Genomic DNA, 27,839 nt, shown 5'->3' with positions numbered 1-27,839 from the left:
CACTCTGCAAAGTTTAATCAAGTTTAGGAATGAGGTAATGCAATTTTTGGCCTCAGTTTGCCAATGATAAGTCTCAGTTTTAGCCAATTATTAGCCAAGAAGGGGATAGGACTATGTGCTGCATTTTTGGGTGGCCTGATCCTGATCTTAGCTCAGATAAATTGCTTGGCTCGGCCTATACGTAACACCGTATCTAACTGCAGTGCTCTGGATGTGCTTAGTGAGTCAGATTCGGAGAAGCTGTCTAATCCATGTTGTATTAATTGTTGGCAAAGTTTAGCAAAGTATGAAAATATTGTATGCGCCAGCACTAAACCAGTACCCTGATGGATGCAATGATTCATCTTTCAAAAAGAAATTGCAGTTACCATACAAATAGTGTAAATAATCTCAAAATGCAGAGCACTCCGTTTCCTTCTCCCCCCCCCCCCTGCCCGATCTGCACCTGGTTATCTATCGATGTGCGAATCACTCAATTGGGAACTCACTTGTGGTAGAAGGGTAATTAACAATCTGTCTTGTGAGCATTGAGGAGAGCCTGTGTGGGAGGAGAAGAAGTGATGAGCACTTATGACCCAGTGACGCAATGTACAGGCACTATTGTTTCCCTGCCTTTACTTACAGGCTGCTTTCATCAATTCCAACTGCATAATTACAGAGTGAAGATTGGAGGTTTGTGCTTTATTATTGTAGCGCCAATTCGAACCATGGTACAATTTTACAAGTTTCTACTTTTCAAAGAATGCTGGCTGTACTGTTAGTTTCTTGTCTTACTTTTAAGATAATTCCCTCTCCAGTGTATCCCCATTATATAACTCTACTCTCAATCTTTTTCCTAATCCTCCAGGCTCTCCTCCCCACTCCCCCCCCCCCCCCCCCCCCCCCCCCCCCCTACCCAAACCTGCCCTGCCCTCCCCCCCCCCACCCCAAAAAACCCACCCACCCAAACACTGCCTGTTCCTCACACCCACCAGCCTCTCTGAATAACATAGATAGACACAAAATGGTGGAGTAACTCAGCAGGACAGGCAGCATTTCGTTGTCTCTGTACTGTACACTGACAATGACAATTAAAATTGAATCTGAATCTGAATCTGAGCATCTCGGGAGAGAAGGAATGGGTGACGTTTCGGGTCGAGACCCTTCTTCAGACTGATTCCTCCTCTCTCTAAATATCATGACTCTCACTCAGTTAGAATATTCGATTTGCTGCGTTTTCTTTAGACTTTAGAGATCCAGCGTGGAAACAGGCCCTTTGGCCCATCGAGTCCGTGCCAACCAGCGATTACCCGTACACTGGTGCTATCCTACACACTATGGACAATTTACAATTCACAGAAGCGAATTAACCTACAAGCCTGTACGTATTTGGAGTATTAGGAAGCCAGAGCACCAGGAGAGAACCCACGCAGTCACAGGGGAGGACGTACAAACTCCATACAGACAGCACCTACATTCAGGTTCAGCAACTCTACCGCTGCATCACAGTGCCACTCTGATGGGCATGTTAGATAAATTGTTTACCTTATACAGCTCAGCCTATACTTCTTCTGGTCATTAAGCTGAGCATTTCTAATTAATATTGTCACGTATGCTTAAGCAGGGCCATCTGTTCTCTCTGTATCTGTGTGCATCATATTGCAACTTGAGGTGTGCCTGGCATGCAATATTGAAACATTATGACGGTAAGCTGCACTAGCAGCTTAAAAACTCAACATGTGAAAAGTCTGACTTGTCCAACAAATAAACGTTACCTCCGTACACCATGCTCAAAGCAATTTTAAGACATTCAGAGCAGCATGGTGGGGCAGTGGTAGAGTTGCTACCTGACTTGTCCAGCAAATAAATGTTACCTCTACCACGCTGCACACAGTACTCACGCATCTGCAAAACAAAAACACCTACGCCAGAATCCTGTACATTGACTTCAGCTCAGCGTTTAACACCATCATCCCACAGAGGCTTGTGGAGAAATTAACCCTGCTGGGCTTCAACACCACCCTGTGTCACTGGATCTTGGACTTTCTGACAGAGAGACCGCAGTCAGTCCGTGTTGGCAAGAACACCTCAGGCTCGATCATGCTGAGCACCGGCTCCCCTCAAGGCTGTGTGCTCAGCCCGCTGTTGTTCACACTGCTCACACATGACTGTGCTGCCAGATTCAGGGACAATAAGATCATCAAATTGGCGGATGACACAACAGTGGTGGGACTCGTCAGCGGAGATGACGAATTAATGTACAGGGAGGAAGTAAAACAACTAGTGGACTGGTGCGGCAAAAATAATCTAGAATTAAATGTCGACAAAACAAAGGAGATGGTTGTCGACTTCAGGAGGGCGCAGCCAAAGCATACACCCCTCAACATCAGTGGCACCGCAGTGGAGAGAGTGGAGAGCATAAAGTTCCTCGGTGTGCCATTACAGACACCACTGGGACTGTTAAACGGGCCCATCAGCAACTGCACTTCCTGAGGAAACTAAAACAGGCCTCGCTCCCCACCAACATCCTCAGGACTTTCTACAGGGGTACGGTGGAGTCTGTACTCACGTACTGCATAAATACGTGGTACTCCACCTGCAACTGCTCGGACAGGAAGGCTCTGCAGAGGGTAGTGAGGGGAGCAGAGAGGATCATTGGCGTCTCCCTACCCTCGGTACAAGAACTGTTCCAGAGCCGCTGTCTGAAAAAAGCTCAGAGAATTGCTAAGGACAAACTGCACCCCCTCCACATACACCTGGATCTCCTGCCTTCAGGTAAGAGATATCGAAGCATCAAAGCCCGGACTACAAGACTGCTAAACAGCTTCCTGCCACAGGCTGTGAGGCTGCTAAACAGTCACTCTGTACTTACAGTCACCTGATTCTGAGGCTTGGCACGGACACTTTAATAACTGGCACTGGCCACTTTAATAACTGGCACTGGCCACTCAAATCAGCTGCCCCAGACATTTTTATGATTGGTTTATTGTATTTTAACGTTGTGTTTTACCTGCTTTCAACTATTTATTTATACTGTTCCATCAGGGAATGGATTGTTTTTAGTGTTATTATGTGTGAAATGTTTTAAATTTCATGTGCGATGCTCCGGTATTCCCTGGGAAACGTCTTTTCATTTTGCACTGTACAACTGTTGCTTGCAAGATGACAATAAAGGTTGATTGATTGATTGATTGATTGATTGATTGATTGATTGATTGATTGATTGATTGATTGATTGATTACAGTGCCAGAGACCCAGGTTCAATCTTGACTGCATATGCCTTCTGTAAGGAGTTTGTACATTTTCTCCGTGATTTGCATGGGCTCCCATTTCCTCCCACCCTCGAAAGACACACAGTTTTATGGGTAAATTGGCTACGGTAAAATTGTAAATTGCCCCATGTGCCTCTAGGATAGTGCTAGTGTGCGGGGATCACTGGTCGGCGCAGATTCATTGGGCCGACGGGCATCTTTACGCACTGTATCTCTAAACTAAACTAAACATTACAAAATTGGTGACTTGAACGGTAGCTTTCCTTCTGATTTAATGACACTGATGAATATAAATACTTTGTGGCACCAAAACAAATTATTTTGAAGTGTTTCTTGCAAACATATTTGTTCAAAGATCTCCATGTGTGCCAAATAGATAGATAGCAGAACAAATAAGAGCACAAGCAGATAGAAATACAACTATCAAAAGACATGTGGATAGATATATGTCATAGAGATATATGTACAGGAAGGGTTCAGCTCAGTTCAGTTTAGTTTATTGTCATGTGTACTGAGTTAGAGTGATAAACATTTTGTTAATGCAGAAAGACAATACATGTCAGCAGAAAGACAAGTTTCTCCAGCTTTTTTGTGTAACATGATTACAATTGATCCATTTACAGTGTATAGATACATGATAAGGGAATAACATTTAGTGCTAGGTAAAGCCAGCAAATCCGATCTAGGATAGTCCGAGGGTCATCAAAGAGATAGATAGTAGTTCAGCACTGCTCTCTTGTTGTGATTGGTTGATTCAGCATCAGCCTGATAACAGCAGATAAACCTGATAACAGATTTAGAGGCTTATGAGGCAAGTGCTGACAAAAGGAACAAGCCTAGAATGCCAAGCTGGTTGGCATGGACAAGTTGGGCTGTGGGGCCGGTTCCCATGCTGTAAAGCTCCGTAACTCTGTACACTCAAGTCACAGCAGCATTGACTTACCACTGAATGGTACATGCATTCAACAAATGTAGCTATTCCACTGCTAAGCAGGAGTTGGACCGCATATCAACCCTGCCGGATATACTAAAAGCCCCAGGATTTAAAAGTAAGATGGACACAAAATGCTGGAATAACTCAGCGGGCCCGGCAGCATCTAGCGAGAACATGGATAGGTGAGGTTTCGGTTCGGACCCATCTTCAGGCTGATTGTATTGCGGGAGATTTTGGAAAGGGTGCAGAGGAGGTTTACCAGAATGATGCTGGATTAGGGGATGTCGGCTACAGGGAAACATTTGACAGACATGAATTGTTTTCTCTGGAATGCCGGCGATTCTGTTCCTATCCATGTTCTCCAGGATGATGTCTGACTCGCTGAGTTACTTGAACATTTTTTGTTTATCTTTTGTATAAGCCAGCATCTGCAGTTCCTTGTTAATACATCAAGTGTTTTCCTCTTCATATTTGCAGAACCGAGCTCTATGTGAGAGTACAAGCAGCAAAAGCCACGAGTCTCTCTTGCTGATCATCTATTATGCTACTGTTCACATTACCACATCACGTCAACCAGGTCATGAGTAGCATTGTAATAATGAACAAGGGGAAATTCACCCATTCAACATTCCTTGCATTAATCATATCTACTTTACTGTTTACTTTGCTACTTGTCCATATCACTTCCCTTGGTAATTGCCTGAATACTTGCAATATGTGAATGGGACCATGTGAAATGCAACATCATCCCTTGGAATGATCATAGTTATACTTTCAATTCAACTTTAGAACATTGGTAAAGCCCTCTACTTTTTCCTTCACTGCACATTTAAAACAAGACACCCTTCTCTTTCATTGTATAAGATTTTTCGAGTTGCATTATGGAATAAATTCAGAATGCAATGCTGACACACTTATCTGTTTTGTAGTAAATGCCTACTATGTTCTGTGTGCTGAAGCAAAGCAACAATTTCATTGTCCTATACAGGGACACATGACAATAAACTAACTTGGACTTGGACTTGGAAACAGGTAGAAGGTGAATCTATTGTTCCATTATGATGTAGATACTTCTGATGTTTAATTTGGCTGCAAATATTTTGCAGCTTGTGACCTAATTCTCTTTCTCTGCTCCAGTCCACTGTCCTTCCCCATCTTTTCAAGGGTATATCGCCAATATTCACACAGCCGTACTGGATGTCTTTTGCTGTCTGCAGAAGCTGGATGGACATTGATATATAAATGTTTCTACCACCAGCATACAATAAGAAGTACACTGAAAAATTATGACTGACTTAATGATTTGAAAGCAAGAGATCAGTTTAATCTTCCTGCAGATTTAAATTACTACTCATTTCAAAGAGCCTTGATCATAGAAAAGGTACAGGTTCACCACCAATTTTCCCGCACCCTTAGTTCCAGAACTTTGCCCGATTATCCGTCTTGCTGGACCAACAGAGGCCACGGCCTCCGAGAGGATTTGAACCGTACCAGAATGGTCCACCAAGACTGCCAGGGGGCCGAGATACCGGCACGCAAAGTCAGACTCAGAAATCAGTTATGGGGACAAACCCTCCAGCGCTGGCCGGGCCGGGTTTCTGGAGCCCTGGCCGCAGGGGCGGAATTCGACCCGTCGATGGTCCGCGGTTATATAGATAAGGTCGTGATCGGCCACCTCATCCCGCCTAGGTTTTTTCAGGCACCTTTATTTCCAGAGGAGCTTCCAGGGAGGATTTCAAATGCATTTGTGTAAGTTTTGTCCAGATTCAAGGAGGTGCCTGACCATCAGTTGCTGGAAAATCGAAGGTGGACATTGACCCGTTAGCTTAATGTGCCCTGAATTATTTTGCAGTAAACAAATCAAAATTAGGGGCTGGTACTTGAGGAGTGGTCTTACAAATATGACCTCCATGGACTTAGTGAAACTACTTCTTTGTCATATCATTTTGTTTGCTTTGGCAATAGCTACGTTTTTGATATTTGGCAACAAAGCATATTAAAATGCTTTCATCATTGCAGCCTGTGTGAAAATATTTTGCATTTTTATTTGCTGATTGGGCATTCCATTATTTACCATTCTTATAACCCGTCAGTTATTGAAGTAGTAGTTCATGAAATCATAAAACAGCAGTGTTATTAAGGATCACCTGATATAGCTTGGTTTGCGTTTAAAGTCACGCTGTTCCCAGGGACAGGATAGCAAAATGGATCCGCCAACTCTCTTTATATCTGAAGCCTGGATTGGACTTCTGAGAGAAATCTGACAAGACATCTTTCACTGTGATAGCAGTAATAATAATAATAATAATAATTTTATTTATAGAGCACTTTAAAAACAAACATAGCTGCAACAAAGTGCTGTACATCACTAATCATTGACAAAAAAGTTAATACACACCAAAAATAACAATCAAAAGAAATAGTAGGAAAAGACATGTAAAATAAAGAAACATCAAAAACACCACAAACAGTAAGCAGATTTACTCCACCACAATCCCCTTGGGCTTTCATTGTGCACTTTACCAAAGTTCTGTCCTGAGCACTTTCAATTAGAAAACCACTTCTGTGGATTGTGGGTAGATTGGGAGATTAGTTAAAAAGTTGATTATAATCAGTAAGATTTGATACAGAGCTGTGAAGTAAATCCCACAGGATTAGTGCTTTGATCGTTGGATTGATTCTAAGATCTCAAATGTTCAAACAATTTTAAAATAGGAAGAATGGTAGGGGGCTAACATGCTGTTACTGACACACACAAGACCAACCACTGGTCATAGTTACACAACATAGAAATAATCATCTTCAGCCAACCATGTCTAAAGTGACCATCACGGGAGCACTTGCATCATAGCCTACAGCTTGGTGATCAAAATGTTCCCCTGGGAACTTATTAAATCTTGTCAAGTTCTTGCCTCCAGCATCCACTCAAATTTCATATTCCAATCATTTACTGGGTGAGATAAGTTCTTCTGAGCGGCATAGATAAGGTAGATGGCCAGGGTCTGCTTCCCATGATTGGGGTGTCTACTACTAAAAGGCAAAGGTTTAAAGTGAGAGGGGGGAAGTTTAAAGAGGATCTAAAGAATAAATTGTACATGCAAAGTGTAGTTGGGATCAGCTGCAGAGGATGTCGTTGAGAAACAACATCGAAGAGACATTTGAAATGGAAGTAGAATGAGCAAGACATAGAGATACCGAAATAGTAAAGACAATTGGGAATGGTGTAGATCGGTGTGGTGTTAGCATGGATGCGGTGAGTGAAGAGGTCTGTCCTATGTTATCCAACTCTATGATTCTAGGTACACAAAAATGCCGGAGGATTATTTGTTGTATATGACGGCTGGTAGGGTGGAAGGTTAGGACAAGGGGGGCTCTGCCCTTTTTACGAGTGAGGGGATGGGGAGTGAGAGCAGAATCACGGGGTATAGAAGCGATAATGGTGAGAGCCTCATCTGTGGTAGAAAAGGGGAACCCCCATTCCCTGAAGAATGAGGACATCTCCGATGTGGTGGAACACCTCATCCTGGGTGCAGATGCAGTGTAGACGGAGGAATTGGGAGTAGGGGATGGAGTCCTTACAGGAAGCAGGGTGGGAAGAAGTGTAGTCCAGATAGCCATGGGAGTCAGATCGAAGGTAGACAAAAATGCTTTGATTCTAGGTCCCTCTAAACCTCCTACCCATTATCTTAAACCTATACCCTGTAGTTTTAGACATCTCTGCAATGCAAAAATGTTAATTACGATCTAGCCTGGTTACTTATTTGGGTAGAAAAAAAATAGAATGAAATAAGTTACAGATATGTGGAATTTGTCCGATATAAAAATGTAATACATACAATATGATGCGATACAATACAATGCAATACGATACAATATAACTTTATTTATCCCAGGAGGGAAATTGATCTGCCAAAGTCATAAAACAGAAACATAAAATACATGAAACATATCAAGCGTGAAATTAGCATTCTTATTTTTCAAGTCACCTGGGTATAATAGTGGTAGATAAATATTTTTGGTCCGAAACGTTGCCTATTTCCGCACCCGCTGTGTTTCTCCAGCACTTTTGTCTACCTTGGGTATAATTGTAGATTTGGTACATTTAATATGTGGATGAAAAACCCATTTCGAAAAAAAATAGAATGTTAAAATATATATTTAGAAAAGATAAGGACATGTCTACCAAGGTTTATTGAGATCAGGCCTCACTTGAATTCCTCCCCCCACCCCATTCCAGCTTTGTTATTGCTTCCATTTCAGACAATGTAGTGCACTGTGCTGTGCCACAATACCTTTTCACTCGGTCTCTTTATGACTGCCACAGTTTTCACAAAATATGACTTTTTGAACAGCCAATTTATTTATTTCCTCACAACATGTGAAAACCCATCAAAGCATTAATTACTAGGGACAAGATATAGGAGACGTTTTGGGTTGAGCTTCTTCTTCAGACTGGCAGTTAGGGGAGAGGGAAACTAGAAATATGATATTTGTTTCCCCCTTCCTTGACTCTCATTCTGTAGAAGAGTCCCGACCCAAAACATCACCTATTTCTTTTCTCCAGAGATGCTGCCTGACCCGTTGAGTTACACTAGCATTGTTTGTCTATCTTCGGTGTAAACCAGTACCTGCAGTTCCTTACTACACTCCAAAGCATTCATTACTGACTGCTTTTAAGCAACACCATCAACTGTGTTGCTACTTGTCCATCTTTCAATCACAATAGAATGTCTTTATAAACTTATCTGCCCTACTCCATGCATAGAACCACTACTTCTCCCTTTGTCTCTATCGATGGATAGGCAAACACTTCCCTTTCCTTAGTGTTTAAGAAGGAACTTATGCTGGAGAATCGAAGGTACACTCCAGCTGGAGCTCAGCGGGTGCAGCAGCATCTATGGAGCGAAGGAAATAGGCAACGTTTCGGGCTCCCTTTGCCTATTTCCTTCGCTCTAGATGCGCTGCACCCGCTGAGTTTCTCACAGCTTTTTTTGTGTAACTTCCCTTTCCTTATTTCATTTCAGAACGTCCAAAAGCCTCATAAATGCCATGATCATGTCTGCCTCATTCCAGGCACTCACCACCGTGTAAAAAAAAAAGTTGCCCCTCTCACCTTAAAGCTATACATTGATATTTGATATTTCCATCCTGGGAAAAAAGTTCTGACTGTCAACCTTATCTAATTTATTTATTATTTATTATTACTTCAAGTCAAGTCAAGAGAGTTTATTGTCATGTGTCCCAGACAGTTCACATCATAACTTTATAAAGATAAATCAATTGAAAAACAAAATGATCAGCAAGGTGAGCATTACCTTTATTCCCTCGAAACCTTGTTATTGTTTTTAATGTAATTAGGAGGCAGCCATGATCCCAGGGTCCGTGCTGCCTAGCGACCATAAAACAAAGCGCGGGACTGGACAATTTGCGTCCGACCTCAATGTCAAACTTCATTGATTGGGCAATTACTACTTGGAAAATTTGAGGTTATTCTCATATTTTAAAAAATATGCAGGTTTTGGTCTTGACGAATTTCAGATATGATTTATATAATATTTTTACAAAATATGTTAAAAATTAATGTAGTTTCGTGAGTTGGGTCATGTCCCTAAACTAGCCATGTTGAAAAGTATCTACAGTAGAAACAAGTACTAATAACACCTTCGAACAATTATCATTCTAAATAGACTGAAACATGCGGGTTAATGTCCCCCACTGACATACTACATATAGATGACCTGAGTACTGGTGTTTGTGTTCCTAAACCACCATGTAAATCAAGCTCACACAAGTAGATGTGTAGACCAAACTGAGACGTTACAGAATCAGGATATATTTAAATCAAATCGGCGACAAAATACGATGAGTTTGTGTAGATCAAATGATCAAGTAGAAATAAACCAAAGGTGAATAATTATCATGAAATTGTTTCTGAGTTGGGTGCAGTGTGGCACTGCGGCGCAGTGGTAGAGTCGTTGCCTTACAGTATTTGCATCGCCAGAGACTCAAGTTCGAACCCGACTACGGGTGCTGTCTGTATGAAGTTTGTACGTTCTCCAGGTGACTGTGTGGATTTTCTCCGAGATCTTCGGTTTCCTCCCACACTCCAACGATGTACAGATTTCAGGGGCGGAAAACCCAGGAGGGCCAGAGGGGACACGTCCCCCCCATGTTTTGAGAGGTGGGGGACATCCCCCCCCCCCCCCCCCAAGTTTTTGTAATCCGGATTTTAAAACCCGGTGAAATCTCCGCTTTCCCCAAGACAGTGGGGGTGGGGCTGATGATCGAGGGCGCCGATTGGACGAGAGAGACGTCGGTCAGCAGGCAATGGGGGCGGGACATGATTCAGAGCGATGATTGGAGGAGGGAGGAGTGGGGGGGGGGTGGGACTTAGGATAGAGCGCGGTGAGTGGAGGAGGGAGACGTGGCACAGACCTGCACTTCATCCGCAGCCAGGATCGATCCCGGTCGGGTCTCCGGCGCTGTCCTGTCCCCTCCCGAGTAACCACCCCCCACCCCCCGCCCCGCGGGTGGCCAGAGAGGTCGGCAGCAGAGATCCTCCGGTAAAGGATCTTTGGTCGGGAATCAGACGGGCCAGCGCAGAGAAGCAGCACTAAACCCAGCTTAACTCTGCCTGTCCCGCCAGGTGAGCCTACAGCCTTCCTGGACTTGCAGGAGATATGGCCCAGCGCGGAGAAGCAGTGCTGGTATCCCGTCAGTCTAGGCAGGGCTGTAGTTAACCCGGTGAAACAGGCAGAGTTGAGCTGCATTTAGCGCTGGATTGAGCCTACGAAACCTCGCGCGTGTGAGTGTGCGCATGCGCTCGTGGCCGCAAATAAATTGTGTCCCCCGCTCTTGACAGGTTTGTAGGTTAATTGGCTTGGGTTTGTATACTTGGTATAAGTGTAAATTGTCCCTAGTGTGTGCAGGCTTGTGTTAATGCGTGGCGATCACTGGTCGGTGCGGACTCGGTGGGCCGAAGGGCCTGTTTCCACACTGTATCTCTAAACTAAACCAAACTAAACTAAACTAAACTAAAACTAAACTAAACTAAACTAAACTAAAACTAAACTAAACTAAGTGAAATACCAAGTCCAAGCAAGTCTGATAAAGAAACAGAATCTGCTTTGAGTTCAAATCCAGAACCAAACTGTACAAAACCTTTAAACAACATCATGAGGGTTCTGACAACTGGCCATGTGACCAGATTAATGAGACATACATGTTTAGGTTGCGTGTATTTCCTGAGAAAAAAAAGTTTGCATGTTTAAACATACCTTTCTCTTTATATCCAAAAATACGTCAATATTGTGATCATATTAAACAATATTGAGAATAATGAGGTACCACTGTCGCCGACAGTCTGGAACATGTGCAAAAGTGCTTACAGATTCACAAGTAAATAATTACAGTGTGCTCGCTTGCAAATAAGCCACTGTCTCTGGATAAATATAGTATAACCATATAACAACCATATAACAATTACAGCACGGAAACAGGCCATCTCGGTCCTTCTAGTCTGTGCCGAACACTTATTCTCACCTAGTCCCAATAAGTATACACATAATGCCCCTGTTCCACTTAGGAAACCTGAACGGAAACCTCTGGAGACTTTGCGCCCAACCCAAGGTTTCTGTGCGGTTCCCGGAGGTTGCAGGTGGTTGCAGGTAGTGGAAGCAGGTAGGGAGACTGACAAAAACCTCCGGAAACCGCACGGAAACCTTGGGTGGGGCGCAAAGTCTCCAGAGGTTTCCGTTCAGGTTTCCCAAATGGGACAGGGCATTACTTATCTCAATACACTTCCGAATAAATGATATGCTCCTCCTTTGAAATGCTTCTTAAAATCTACTCAACATTTTGATCACCAGGCATAATATGTCATAATTCTCAATCTCAAATTTTGCTTCATAATGTTCCTGTAAAGTGTACAAGGACATTCCACCACTTGATATGCACCAAATAGGCTTGCCATTTTGATTTCAATGATCCATGAAAATTGTTGCACATATTTTTTCTTTATAAAGGACCAAAATTTGAACTTTTGACCAAAAATAGCAAAATCTCAAAGATAGACTCTGCACAAAATTCTGAGAATGTTGCACTTGCAAGTCTGTGGTGTCAGGCATCAGTTTCATTCAACCATAAATCTCCAACGGCTGTGATGTATTCAAACTGGTTGAATAGCTGCACACATTAAAATATTTTCATAATATACACAAAACTAAATACATTATATTTATAAGATGAAAATAAAAATATCCACCACCAATTTTCCAGCATCCGTGGTTCCAGAGCCTTACAGGATTTTCCGGACCTGTTTTGCAGGAGCAACAGAGGTCACAGCCTCTGAGAGAAGTCCAACGGTACCTCTGCAGCCAAGGAGCTGAGATACATCAGCCCGCAAAGCTATGGGAACGGATCTACCAGCTCCGGCTGGGCCGGAATTCCACCGCCTCAGACACAGGGGACAAATTTGACCCGCCGATTGGCCGCGAACATCCCAATGAGGTTGATATCGACTGCCTCACCTGGCCTAGGTAGGGGGACATCCGGGCCGGATTTCAAGTGCTCTTGTAATTTTGTCCGTATTAAAAGAGGTGCCGGACCACCAGTTGCCAGAAAACCAGTGGTGGACCTGTACTATAATACTGGAGCCAGAGCATGAAACAGAACAGCCATAAGATAACATGTAATTAGTTGAACTAACAGGTACAGAACATTATATTGTTTGATGTATTCCAATGGCTACCAACAATTGGAACAGATATAGAGGAAGCAACTATGTGGGTAGATTAATTATTCTTGTAGATGTGCCAAAACTGTACACGCATTATTCTGGAAGGATGTAATCACACCAATGTAAACTGAAATGCTAATAGTCCTAAGGATAGAGAGGCTAAAGAGCATCTACATTTTTTCCAGGACAATATCCTAAAACAGTCTGCTTCCCTTCCAAGGAAGAAGTCAATGCTGAATCTGGTTTGTGGAATAGGGTGGGTCAAGTGCACCATGTTTTGGTAGGGAACATTAAAGTGATAGTGATGAAAACATCATAGGATGTTGGTCAGCTCTTGAAAAATGATGGAGCAATCCCGGCTAAAAATAATGAAGTGGAGGAAGTAAAGGTCGATTGAACTGTAACAGAACAATGGTAGACAAAAGTGCTGGAGAAACTCAGCGGGTGCAGCAGCATCTGTGGAGCAAAGGAAATAGACAACATTTTGAGCCAAAACCCTTCTTCAGACTGAAGGTTTCGGCCCGAAACGTTGCCTATTTCCTTCGCTCCATAGATGCTGCTGCACCCGCTGAGTTTCTCCAGCACTTTTGTCTACCTCCAATTTTCCAGCATCTGTAGTTCCTTCTGTAACAGAACAATGGTCTGTCTTGAAGGAAGAGATATTTCAAGTAAATTGGGGGAGATTCCCATGAAGAATAAAGGAACAACAAAGGAATCCAGAACTCAATGAATTGCAAAAGAGATAGAGAAAGATACTTCAAAAAAGGGTAGGAGGGAACTGTAGATGCTGGTTTATACTGAAGATAGACACTAAGTCCTGGAGTAACTCAGGGGGTCAGGCAGCATCTCTGAAGAAAAAGGATTGCTGACGTTTCAGGTGGAAGTCTGAGGAAGGGTTCTGACCCGAAACGTCACCTATTCATTTTCTCCAGAGATGCTACCTGACCCGGTCCAGCATTTACTGTCGAACTTCAAAAATGGTTGTTTATGAGTTGTAAATATCAGTGAAAATCAAACTGAAAGCAAAAAAAAAGGAAAGTGAAACCTAAAATAAGAGAGGTTGTAACAGTACATAACAACTGCCAACATAAAAAAGAATCGGAAAGTGTTCTATCAGCATTTGACATTTAACGGTGTACATGGATGAATGGGATCTATTGAAGATAATAGGAATTTGCACATGGATGCTGAGGATACTGTTATGATATAAAATGATTGCTTTGCATCAGTCTTCACTAGGGAAGAGGGTGCTTCCAAAGTAATAGTGAGGGAGGGGATTGTTGCAACACTAGTTTCATAAAAAAAAATAATTTGGACTTGCGCTATTAGAAAAGTTTACAATTAAAATAGCCCAAAATGCCAGGATGAGATGCAGGTGAAGAATTCAGGTAAGTACAAGAGGAAATCATGGGGGCAATGAGAACAATCTTTCTTTGTTCTTTGGATAGAGGATGGTGCCAGCCAATTTGAGCATGGCAAATGTTACTTCCTTCGTTCAAAAAAGTGAGCAAGGCTAAGGCTGGCAACAGAGGCCAGTCAAAGGTGGGAAAGTTTTGTGAAACATTGATCTTGGACAGGATTAATTATCATAACTAAGGCAATGGATTTGCCGCTAAAAGGTTAAAAGGGTATATATAATTCTGGGCTTCATCAACAGGTTCATGGAGTAAGGAAGCAGGAATGCCCGGCTTAACCTTTATACAGTACAACAATGGTCCAGCCACAGCTGAAGATTTCTGTTCCATTCGGGTTGCCTTTTTATAGAAAGGAATAGAGGCACAGGAGAGGAACCAGAGGAGATTTACAAGAATGGTTCTAGCATGAGGAACTACAGTTACAAGATTCGAGAGGCAGGAATTGTTTTGTTTTGAATAAGAGAAGACTGAGGAAAGATCTGATGGTATAGTATAAAATGATGAAAGGTATGGACACAATGAATTGTGGCACACAGTTGCTGTCGGTGGACCAGAGTCCACAGATGCAAACTACATTGGAAAATAATTAGTAATGGCATGAGGAAAATCCTTTTTTAATCCTGCAGATGTAACCGGAATATGGTGTGCACTGCCTGTAGATGTCGTGAAGGCAGAATCCACTATAGCTCTCATGAGAGGACTGGATATATGGAGTAAGGAAATATCTACGATGATATGGACATGGGACCTGGGTGTGGAAGCTGAGATGTTCTCCTGCAGTGAACAATGAGCCAACCATCCTCCATCTGCAACTATTTTCCTATGAATTCCCTTGATCACTGTAGTGAAGATGCAAATAGACCAATCTATACCTTGAATCACTCACCGAATTCTGCATTAGACTAGGAGGCTGAAAAATGCAAAAAACTGCTTCAATTTTGACAGCAACACGAGGAATTTCACCATCATCATCAATGAAACATTTGGACTATTATTTCTTTATCGGCTTCACATCAGTGATTCTTATTAGTCTTTCAGTGTATACACAGAATGTTGATGTTTTTATCAGTTTGTGTTTCACATTTATTTTATACATTATTTTAATAGTTTAATTTGGTTTGTTAAAAACTGCTAATATTTAACAATTGTAGTAAACGATTCAGAGGCTTGACTCTAATAGCTAATGATCATTTTAACCTCTGATGTTGGGCATGGCGGCTGTTTCATTTTATGAGGCCCTTCCACTGTGTTGGACACACTCAATAAACTGTCCAACATCAGATTAATGCTTCAGCCTGAACAATGAACCTGGACTGGTGGAGTGAATGTGGACCCCATGGCGAAATCCTATGTGATTAAGAATGACACGAGGAAACTTATTTTCCTTTGTGCAGCATGTGGCTAGAATCTGGAATGCGCTGTCTACGGATGTGGTGGAGGCAGGTTCCAGTGTGGCCCAATTAACAGCATTATTCAGAAAGGTGGAGAATGGAAAATGGTTTTGGCCTTTAGCTGGGACATGTTAATAGCTCAGACCTATTAAAATATGGAAACATTTAAGCTGATGCAGTGCCAACATAACAAGCACAAATTCTTCCACAACTCCTCCACTGGAAGCATTCGCTAAATACTCTTCCATGAAATACATTCATTTGAAGGCCTTGCTTCCTCCAATGGAACTGGCCAAATCTGCATGGATATGAAATATTTCTCGGGCTCTGCTCCACATCGCTCATTAAATGTTACTGTATTAAGACAAGAGTTTTCCTGTGCTCTACATGTTGTGACTTGCTTCCCACTATATGTTCTACATCCAGACAAGTCAAACATGCCAGGAGAAAGTAGAAGAACAATAAAATATTTAAAAATAACATGCTCCCAGAATTTATTTTGCTTTGTTTCTCAACCATATGCAGACAGGAAAGGCTGATCCAGGCTCATAATATGAGTTGATTTTGGATCTAGTTCAAGTAGGCTGCATGATTCAGGAACTGATCCCCAGAGTCAGTCTGCCCTGCACTGGGAGAGTGATGACTTCAGGTAGTAGCTCTGATCCCGTGCAGGGAGCAGGGACAGTTCAACTACACAGGGAAGGAGGAGAAGGGGGGAGGGGGGGTTAGTAGGGGAGGCAGACAAGCTCTGTATAATCCAACCTAGGACATCTCACTGACACTACAGAGAGGCTGGAGGGTGGAGAGCAAGGTTGTTGTTGATAGGGATGATGTTGGATACAGCTAGAAGCAAAAATAAAGTGATGAAATTTCTGAAGCCAGATTTGCCTACACCTTAAACATGGAAATGGAGCAGGAGGGATAATTTTTAGTGGTAGAGAGTGCAAACTTGTTAATTTTGTTGTCTACTCTGTCCTACCTGCCCACATTTGGCCCTTATTATTATTATTATTATTATTATTAAAGCTTTATTTCAGACACAGGTCCATATACACATCAAACAGTACAAAGAATTACAAAGATACATTAAGAAATTGCATATTAGCCTAAAATATATATAAGCTATTGCACCAATGCCATCTTAGCCTAGAAGTGAATCTATAGCAGCTTTTCAGAGGGCTGACTAATTATCCTTTTACATATGGAAATAGTCATTCTCTAACTCAATAAGCCAGTCAGAGTTGACGCAGATCTGCTGAGATCGTTGCTAAGCCTGCTCCCTCAATAGTTCATCAAACGTGATACAAACTTGCTGTTGCTCAACTAGAACTTGCTGATATCTAGGGGGAAGAATCTACTTATAACTCGCTTCACATCATTGACACACTCATCATGCCAGAATTTATTATTTTCACTAATCTGTAGAGTAAGCCTACAGGAGGGGAAGAGAACTCAAAGTTTCAATCCATGCAGCCCACCACAAAGTTTTCTAAATGAGCATTTGTCTCTGCGTGGTGGGATCTCAGAGCCAGTTTACTTAGGGTCACAGAGCAGCCTGATCTGCTGAGTTTCTCCAGCACTTTGTGTTCTTCTGTGTATTAACTAGCAACTGCAGTTGTTTATTTCTACTGCTTGTGAAATGATAATCCCTCAGCAGGGCCGGCCTTAGGGGGTGCGGGGCCCAATTGGGAACAATTTTGGTGAACCCCAGCCAAGGTCTGTCAGCCCAGTTATTTAGTATAGGGTGATTTCACGAAAGGTCACTGGAGCGTAGATCCGCACCCACGTGACCGAAAATCTCAAGTGGAGGACATGCTAGACATCCGGTACATGTTAGTGGATGGGAAAACACGCACTTTCCCACCCGTTAAAAACATAGAAAACGGCCAGGTTTTGATCTGCAATTTATTGTGCCAGTCGGGGTGACCGTGAGGCGCAGCTACCTAGATTTACAGTTAAAAAAAAAGATAGAAACTAAGGTAAATTAAAGAGGGAGCCTGAAGGTGCCAATCCAGCGGAAGTGAACAGCGGACATTTGCCGTGGCGATTTAAAGGTCCAAAATATCGGGAATTATCGCGTTTGCTCGCTGAATTTCATCAAAAGTAAGGCATTATTGACTTACTTTTGATGAAATTCAGCGAGCAAACGCGATAATTACCGATATTTTGGACCTTTAAATCTCCACGGCAAATTATCCAACTCAGTATCCTGTACCTGCCTTCTCTCCATACCCCCTGATCCCTTTAGCCACAAGGGCCACATCTAACCCTCTTAAATATAGCCAATGAACTGGCCTCAACTACCTTCTGTGGCAGAGAATTCCAGAGATTCACCACTCTCTGTGTAAAAAAACATGTTTCTCATCTCAGTCCTAAAAGATTTCCCCTTTAACTTTAAACTGTGACCCCTTGTTCTGGACTTCCCCAACATCGGGAACAATCTTCCTGCATCTAGCCTGTCCAACCCCTTAAGAATGTTGTACGTTTCTACAAGATCCCCCCTCAATCTTCTAAATTCTGGCAAGTACAAGCTGAGTCTATCCAGTCTTTCTTCATATGAAAGTCCTGACATCCCAGGAATCAGTCTGGTGAACCTTCTCTGTACTCCTTCTATGGCAAGAATGTCCTTCCTCAGATTAGGAGCCCAAAACTGTTCGCAATACTCCAGGTGTGGTTTCACCAAGACCATGTACAACTGCAGTAGAACCTCCCTGCTCCTATACTCAAATTATTTTGCTATGAATGCTAACATACTATTTGCTTTCTTCACTGCCTGCTGCACCTGTGTGCCTGCTTTCAATGACTGGTGAACCATGACACCCAGGTCTTGTTGCATCTCCCCTTTTCCTAATCGACCACAATTCAGATAATTTCCTGTTTTTGCCACCAAAGTGGATAACCTCACATGTATCCACATTATGCTGCATCTGCCATGCATTTGCCCACTCACCCAACCTATCCAAGTCACCTTGCAGCCTAGTTTAGAGGGGTTTAAATGGTTTAGAGATGTCTAGAGGGCTTCAGATGGGTTCAGGTGTGTTTAGAGGGGCTAGAGGGGGTTTAGAGTTGTTCAGAGGGTCCCAGGTGGGTTTAGAGACGTTATAAGCCCTCCCATGAGAAATTGTATTTCTCTGAAATTGAAGCTAAACATAAAGCTGGTGTAACTCAGCATGACAGGCAGCGCAGCGAGTCTGGAGAGAAGACCCTTCTTCAGACTAAACTGAACTCTCATCGGTGAGAGTACTTGTGATTGTCTGAAGAAGGGTCTCGACCAGAAAGGCAACCCTTTCCCCAGAGCCCATGCCCGTCCCGCTGAGCCACCTTCAAATTCAGAGGCAAACAAAAAACAGAGTGCTGGAGGAACTCAGCGGGCGAGGCGGCTGCCTCACCCGCTGGGTTTCTCCAGCATTTTTGTCTACCGCAAAACGTCAATGATTCCGGGAAGGTACACACAAATGCTGGAGAAACTCAGCGGGTGCAGCAGCATCTATGGAGCAAAGGAAATATGTAACTTTTCGGGCCAAAAGCCTTCTTCAGACTCCCAGGAATACCGAGGCGACAGGGTGAGAGAGCTAGAGAGAGACGAGATGGGGAGAGGGAGAGAGAGCGCGAGAGAGCGAGGGAGGGAGGGAGAGAGCAAAACACAGAGAGACCCAACGTGGGTCGGTAGGTGAATGACTAACCTGCACACCAGGAAGAAGCCCCTTCTCGCGGTCCGGGGCCCTCACTCATTATGGTGAGTTTAAAGAAATTCTCAACGTGTCATCGATCTACATTCCTCAGTAAATGTAATTGTGTTTTAAACAAGTATTGATGACGCCGCGTGAATTTTATTCAAAGGAACACGGCGTCATTAATACTTGTTCAAAACACAATTACATTTACTGAGGAATGCGGATGGATGCATTGATGACATTGTATAACAACGTGTTAAGTACTTGCTGTTAAGAAGTGCTAACAGTACTAGTTAACAAATCGTTTGTGTCTGATGGCCGTGCAGCGGTTGTTATACACAAAGATCCTATAGTGGAGCTCTGCTAGAAGATCTTTGGTTATACATGTTCGTTTAAAAAAAAATTCCGAATGGCAAATAAAAAAACCCAACTTTATTTAACAAAGAGAATTCATATTTCCGTACGAAATATGGAACATTAGTGCGGGGCCCCCCTTAGGCGCGGGGCCCAATTTGGAGCAATCGGTCAAATCGGCTTAAGGCCGGCCCTGTCCCTCAGTCGGTTATAGCCCACAATCGTCAATGGAATTAATTTCCACCGAAGGTTGTGGAGGCCCAGTCAATGGTTATTTTTAAGGTGGAGATAGATAGATTCTTTAGTACAGGTGTCAGGGGCTAAGAGGAGTAGGCAGGAGGCTGAGAGGGTTGAGAGGGAAAGATACATCAGCCATGGTTGAATGGCAGAGTAAACTTGATGGGCTGAATGGCCTAATATGCTCCTATCTCTTATGAACTTATGAATTTGATAATGGACACCATCCCTCCTGTGGTCTGTAATAATACAGGTTTGCAGTACTTATATGTCAAATTGAAAACAATAGCACTTCACAGCAAACTACAGCATGTTTACATTGAAGCTAAAAGAACTGTATGAGTATCCAGGGGACATGAACTCTAACCACATCTGGAATCATAATTGCCTCAGACATGGAGACAAAATATTTTAAAAACTCGGGTTATGCATTAGCTTGTGTCACGCACCGACATTCATACAAGGCTAGCAATAAATCGGCAGAAAGAAAATCTGTCTAAAGGTGTTTTATTGCGCTTCATGTGTTTCACTTTTATTTTCATGGCACCATGTGTGAATCTTTGCTGCAAGATCAACCTCCTTTGGTGAATGATAACATTTGAAAAGGAGAATCTTGAGACATAATTCATTAGTCGATTCATGCTTCATACATTATGCCGATTCAAAAGTTTGCCGTCCATCTGTGACTTATTAGATATTGCCCTCATTCGACTCATTACTCAGATATATGGGTACCAAAGCATTCTGTACGGTGGTGCATGGATGCATTATATAACCAAGTGTGCAGAAAAGCGTGTAAACAGTTCATGTCTGAACTATTTATTAGTCCTGAGGCATGCGCAATATGGAGCCCAATAATTGTTTGAAGCCGAATTATGCAAATATGAATTGGTCCAGCTAGTTCCAAGATAGCTGACTTCAAAGTGGTTAAAGTCGTTTCCAGCAAAACAATCCTAATAGGGACAACTAATAATAATAGGCGACATAAAGAAAAATGTGGAATATGAATGAAAATCCTGTATTAAATGGAATCCCAAAAATGTTTGATGAGCCCTCCCCCTGGTTTGCCCTTACTGAAGCACCGAAACTTTCGCTCCTCTGATCAGCCACTTTCTCATAATCCCTTCCCCTTTACCAAATTAATTTATTCCCCACATCCAACATGCATTATTGCAGAAATCTGAAATTTCCTTCACTGGTGAGATCTGTGAGGTGTCTGTACTTTGTCAGCCTCAAAGGCCCACATCCACAAAAGGGATTATTCAAGAAAATTCCACGGATAAAGAAGGGGTAGGACATTCCAGTCAACATTTCTGTCTCTCCTATGGTCTGTCCCAATTGAATTGAAAGAATTGTATTTAAAGATACAGTCCACTGAGTCCATACCGAATATTGATCCATTCACTCTAGTTCTATCTTTCTCCAATTTTCGCACCTACACAAATTAGCCAATTAACAGAGGGCAATTCAACTACAAAACCCACACATCTTTGGGATGCGGGAGGATACCATAGCATCCAGAGGAAACCGATGTTGTCAGAGAGAGAACATGCAAACTCCACATAGGCAGCACCCGAATCAAGATCAAATCAGGATATCTGGTGCGGCTCTACAAGCAACTCCAAACCAAACTGGATGCAAATAATTGGAACTAAGCTGGAAGTAAATAAAAGAGATTAGAATTTTAGGCAAAAGGAATCTCTGTTCACAAAGTCAAAATGATTGCCATTCTGTAATAAAAGGGTCAGCTGTTTTCAATGGGTTCCTTCCGGTTTAGTTTACAATGCCGTGTGAATGGTGATGAACATGCCTCAGTTCCAATACATAGGCTCAATGACATGATCATCAGTTCCTCCATCAATCACTGTAAATCTCATCTACTGCTTCATCGGAAGGTCACTTCAGGACACATTAATCATCAGAGAACATTCACTCAAGGAGCAGACACTGATAGCCCTTTTTAAAATGAATCTTGTGACTAAAACTCCATGAAACATCTGATAAGCCTGCCTCTTTTCCTTTGGCTGGAATTGTAAACACAAAAAGCAGTAAATTAAAGTCGTTGACTCCTGCATGAACAAATGTTGCCTGCATCATCAAACAATCACAATGCATCTTCAATATTGTCGCCTGCCCATTCCCAACCCAGATGTTGCTTGACTCACTGAGTTCCTCCGGCACTTTGTGTTTTGAATCTCCAATAATCATTCCTCAGTAACTCTGAAACAGTTATCAAGGGATTTAAAATATTTCCATTATCTTTTTACTCAGTGTTTCATCTGCTCTCTTCTCACAAAGAAAGCTTTATGTATATGAAATTTAACCAGATTTCTATTTTTTTTTAAATCAGGGAAAACTAGTAGTCTAATCTATTCATTTGAAACAAATAACACATTTGCACTATAAACGGGTTACAGAAGGGTGTTATCAGTCTTGATTGCATCGCACAACCTATATCTGCAAGCAGGCAGCCATCTATCATTTCCTCTGCTGATGAGTTCTGCCTCATTTGTTGGCATCAGAATGAAAACATTATTCATCATCCTGGAAAGCATGTGTTGATGTAGAAGGTTTTCTGGTGATTGAGAGCCACTTCATAATACCCCTTAATAAGTAGGTTTGATGTCGTGCTGCCATCGGGAATACAAATATACAGTATGCTCGTGAAAACCACTAATGGTGCACAATCACAAAGATGAAGATGGGGAAAATTTTCACTACATTTGTCGTTCCTGTTGTTCAGAGTTTAAGTATGTGCTGTTATGTGAATTGCAATATAAAGATTTTAATTGCTTCTTTAATGGAGCAATCCAGTGAAGTGGCTGATTCCTACGAGTTGTTGCAAAGTGCCTGTGATATAAATCTTAAGGGCAGTGACATTTGTCAGTGGCTTTGGTATTGTGTCACAGTCAACTGACTGGTGATCATTCGTCTTGTGCTGACTTATGGCTCATAAATTTGTCACATTTTGCTGGGTTTATTTTTCAAAGTTGATTGTTTTGGCCATCCCATACTAGCTGTACAGCTCTGAACACACAGGAGAAGCTAACCACAGAGGTCATCGTATACCTGAGATGTACAGCACCACATGGATGCAATTACATTACGTGAATATCAGGAAAGATCAAATGTTAAGTTGGGATATTGATGATGTGATCTTTAATCAGTAAGATCTTAACTTCAAACATAGCTGCTATTATCACAGTTAAACTAGATGATCATAAATTCTAGAATCACAGCATTATAGTATTATGCAGAACAGATGAAGACGATTTGGATCATTGCCAAATTATTGGTAGAACGATCCAACAGTTGCATTTCCTTACTTTTCTACATATTATATATGTTATCCTATGTGTACGTCCAAATCCTTTTGAAAGTTACCACTGAATCTCCTTCTACTGCCTATGATTCTATGATCTCTCCTCCAGCACATTTAAAATTAATCTATCGCAGATCTTTAGATTTTCAACAGACTGTTCCTGCCCTCCTTAAATCTATTTCTATCCTCCTTGTTGTTTCCATTCCCAGATTTGTACCATGTACCAAGTCTAGGTCTTCATGAGGTTGTAGCTCTATTACTAATCTACAGTATATGAACATCTCTTCACACACCTGAAAGACAACTTGTTTCTGAAGAAGGGTCCCAACTCAAAACATCACTAATCCGTGTCCTGCAGAGATGCTGCCTGACCCGCTGAGTTCCACCAGCACTTTGTGTTTTTATTTGTAAACCAGCATTTGCAATTCCTTGTATCTGCCTCTGTTCCTTTGCTCTCTTCTTCTCAACCAATTTTATAACCACATTGCCAAAGTGTCGCTATCAAGTTGCACTTGGTCAAACAACTATTGTTAAGTCCATATATAGAACATTTTAACTATAGCCATCTCATTAAGCCCCTATTCAAAAGGCTGAACACACCTAGCCTTTGATGAACTTGTCCTGGCCTGCACACTTGATATTTATTAGCAGACAATGGGCTTGAACCTACTGCCAGAGGTGACCTGCCCTGACTTGCCATGTAACATTGTGATCTGTACCCTAGCCAGAAGTTCAGGTGCCAACTTGCTGGTGTAATCCACCCCATAATGGTAACATGATGCTGTCAAATGGCCAGGTCAGGACAAGTTACACTTGGTGTCAGGCATGGAAATCGCTGTCAAAACATGGGGGCAGGGGGAACAATTTCATGACGGCCGCTTGCGCGCATGGGCACATACGCGGGGTTTCGGCCATGGACCCTGTGGCCAGTAACATCAGTAACTGACCTGGATGGTGAACGATCACGTACTCCGGCAACAACAGCTTCGTCCGGCCCGGATCGTGGGGCTTCAATCGGCCCATTCGCTGGGCCTTTCATCGCCTGGGTGGGGCTTCAACATCGGGAGCCTCGATCGCCTCGATGCAGCAATTTGACCGCGGGACAGTGGAAGATCCCATGGGCCGGGCGATGAAAAGTCTCCCAAACGGGCTGATTCAAGCTCCGCTCTGATCTTTGCTCCACCACGACGTCTCCCTCCTCTGATCACCTCAATCCACCCCCCTACTGCCTCTGACCGACACCTCCTTCCTCCAATCATCGTGCTTGATCATTATGGTCCCTCCCCCCCTCCCACTGCCCGTTGATGGACTGCTCTCTGGTCCAATCGGCGCCCTCGATCATCAGTCCCACTGCTTTTCTTTTCATCGAGTTTTAAAATCCGGATTACAAAAAATGGGGGGGGGGGTCGTCCCCCACCTTTCAAAACAGGAGGGGACGTGTCCAACCTAGTCCACCCCGGGATTTCTGCCCCTGCTTGGTGTCACCTAGTATAATCAACCATGCCCTGTCCCTATAAGATTCGGCCCATCGTCTCCACACTTCATGTAACTGTCCACATGTTAGGGTTTCCCTCAGTGTTGGCTGCTAATTCTTTTTCTCTTTTATTTCTTCTTTAGACTCCAGACTATAGAGATACAGCACGGAAACGGGTCTTTCGCCCCACCGAGTCTGCGCTGACTAGCAATCATCCCGTCAGCTCTCCTACACACGAGGAACAACTTACAATTTTACCAAAGCCAATTAACCTACAAACTTGTATTTCTTTGGAGTGTGGGAGGAAACCAGACCACCCTGAGAAAACCCACGTGGTCACGGGGAGAACGTACAAACTCCATACAGACAGCACCCATAGTCAGGATCAAACCTGGCTCTCTGGTGTTGTACGGCAACAGTTCTACCATCTGCTGCCCCCTCAGAAATGTTTAGATATTTTCTGCCCTCCTTCTAGCTCTAAAACTCTTTTTGCAGGTCAACATACCCTCCCAGACCAACATGCCCACTGATAACAATCTCGCTGATGAATACACCAGTGCAAATGGCAGAAAGCGTGCAGGATATCCCAAGAAGTATAATATTCTCTCTGTTCTTGAACCTTAAATATATCATAAAGCTCTGTGTCTTATTTTAACATATATTGGTGAGATATTGTCACATTAAGCGCCTGGTGTTTGGGAACTGCAGATGTCCTTGGAGCTCAGTATTTGATACACACACTTTCAGGTGGTGAATTGTTTCAATGGGGTGCAAAGGCATGTGAGAGTGCACAGTGCAAGTCTGCCCAAAATACACCTTAGTCAATAATACTGATCTCATGCCAGCGCTGCTGTTTTGAGTTCCTTCCTCCAGTCAACATGCTCCCTTAACCCTGAACAGAAAACATGTGTTCATTAGTAGAAAGACACCCCCACAGTTTCTGATTAATTTCCTCTAGCTGTTTAAACCTTCATGTGCCCAGTGCTTTCTATTGCTTCAAGCTGAAGTAGTCCACAGGGAGCGATGCTGTCACCACTGAAGGGCTCTGCAGCAGTTTGCTGAACACAGTAGGCTGAACGGCCTTCTTCATTACAATACATTTCCATGAGCCACATCCATTTCATGTCTGTCTGTTTTCCCAGCTGCAGTTGTTCCTCCAAAGTGCAGCGATGCCATATTACGCGGTGACAAGAATTATCCATAGAAGTCTCTGGAGGTCAATCTATGAACACATGCACAGCATGTTGCAGCAGGAAATGGGATGAATCAGACCACTGGTGTTTGCCAAAATGTTTCTGCTGTCTGTGTGCTTTCGAGAGGTTCTGTCGTAATCAGGACAGGAGGGTGGAAAAGAGAGAGGAGGCAGAGAAGGGGCAGAGAAGGAGCAGAGAAGGGGCAGAGAAGAGGCAGCGAAGAAAGGGCAGAGAAGGGGCAGAGATGGGTTCTCTTTAGCCTATAGTCTTTAGACGTACAGAGTGGAAACAGGCTCTTCAGCGCACCGAGTCTGCGCAAGCAACAATCACCCCGTACGCTAACAGACATACACTAGGGATAATATTACAATTTGCCAAAGCTAATTAACCCATAAAACCAGTGCGTCTTTGGAATGTGGGAGGAAACCGGAGCACCCAGAGAAAGCCCACATGGTCGCAGGGAGAAAGTAAAAATTTCGTACAGACAGCAACCATGGTCAGGATCATACCTGGGTCTCTTTTGCTGTAAGCCAGCAACTCCACCACTATGCCACTGTGGTGCTTCCTCAGTAACCACTGTATGCTACTTGGGGGAATGGAATAGGGAGGAGTGGTCAGTAGGTGGGCAGTGATGGACACTGCAGAGTAGTCCTAAACAATGCCCTTGAGCATGTTTACAGCACCTCAACATGCCAGGCTGCAGTTAGAGCTGGTCACAGTCCTCACTGATGGGCTGGATGCAAACACAGAATCCATGCCTCTTCCCAGGATGCCACCTCCTCAGTTTCATGTACCTGTCATAGGGGGCACTTTATGTGACACTTTCCTCTGCAATCACAGGAGATGTAACACTTGTTCTGACACCTCCTTCCTCATTTCACTGTAGCCCTTCCAGGTGAGTCAGAGGTTCATGTGTATCTCTTAAAATCTCATCTACTTGCAGTCGGTGCTCCAGTTGTGGCCTCCTTTACACTGGCCAAAGCAAGTGTACACTTGGCAATCGTTTTGCTGAACACTTGCATTCTGTCTGCCGAGGTTTGCTGGAGATCCCAGTTACAACCATTTTAACTCCTCTTCCCTTTACCATACTGCCCTTTCTGTCCCTGGCCTCATCCATTGCCAGAGCGAGGTTACATACAGACTGGAAGAACAGCACCACATATTCCTCTTGAGCAATTTGCAACTCAATGGTATGAATCTTCCCAACACCCCTCTGTAATAGCTTCCAACCACCCCCCTGTCATTCCCCTGACCTTGCTCCACCACTACCCAGGTGCGCACACATTTCTCCCATCATCTCCCATCACCCTGGTTATCCTGGTCCATTCCCCTACACCATACATTCATGTCCCGCCCTGAGTCCCAAATCTCTTTTAACTGTATATCCCCTTGTTCGCTTCTCCCCTGTCCCATTCCACCTATATCACTCCCTCTGGCTTGAAATCTCAAAGCATCCCTTCTTTCTTTATCTGACATCCTTTTGTCTCCTATTCTGCTTAACCCTCTGTCACTTATGCCACCCATCTGTCAAACTCCCCCACTTGAAACAACCTATCACTTCAATGGTCAATGGTTTCTTTATTGTCACGTTTATCAGGTACAATTAAATATGTTTTTTTTAAAGCCGTCCCCTCCTCCATCCTGGCCGTTCCACGAACCGTCGTCCCTCTCCACACCTGGCTCTCTTCAGCCATCGCTCCCTGGGGGTGGGGCGCCTCCATAAGCTGACCTCGAGGGCGCGGCATGTAAATCCCCCCTCCCCCCCTCCTCCCGGTTCCTGTCATGGGGCCCTTTGTCCAGCATCCTCCGCGTTTGACAAGCTTTGCTCCACTCCCACCTCTCTTTTGCCAGCTTTC

The 27,839-nt window shown here is 43.2% G+C and overlaps 1 protein-coding gene across 3 annotated transcripts in view; it reads right to left on the bottom strand.

Annotated features, from left to right (window-relative positions):
- The window catches only part of nhsl2 (NHS-like 2), a 291,724-nt gene that overhangs the window by 188,726 nt on the left and 75,159 nt on the right, over positions 1–27,839 (bottom strand). The gene's annotated exons all lie outside the window — the stretch shown is intronic.

This window comes from Leucoraja erinacea, chromosome 12, assembly GCF_028641065.1.
Source record: "Leucoraja erinacea ecotype New England chromosome 12, Leri_hhj_1, whole genome shotgun sequence".
Lineage (NCBI taxonomy): Eukaryota > Metazoa > Chordata > Chondrichthyes > Rajiformes > Rajidae > Leucoraja > Leucoraja erinaceus.
This window is presented reverse-complemented; position numbering and strand designations above follow the sequence as displayed.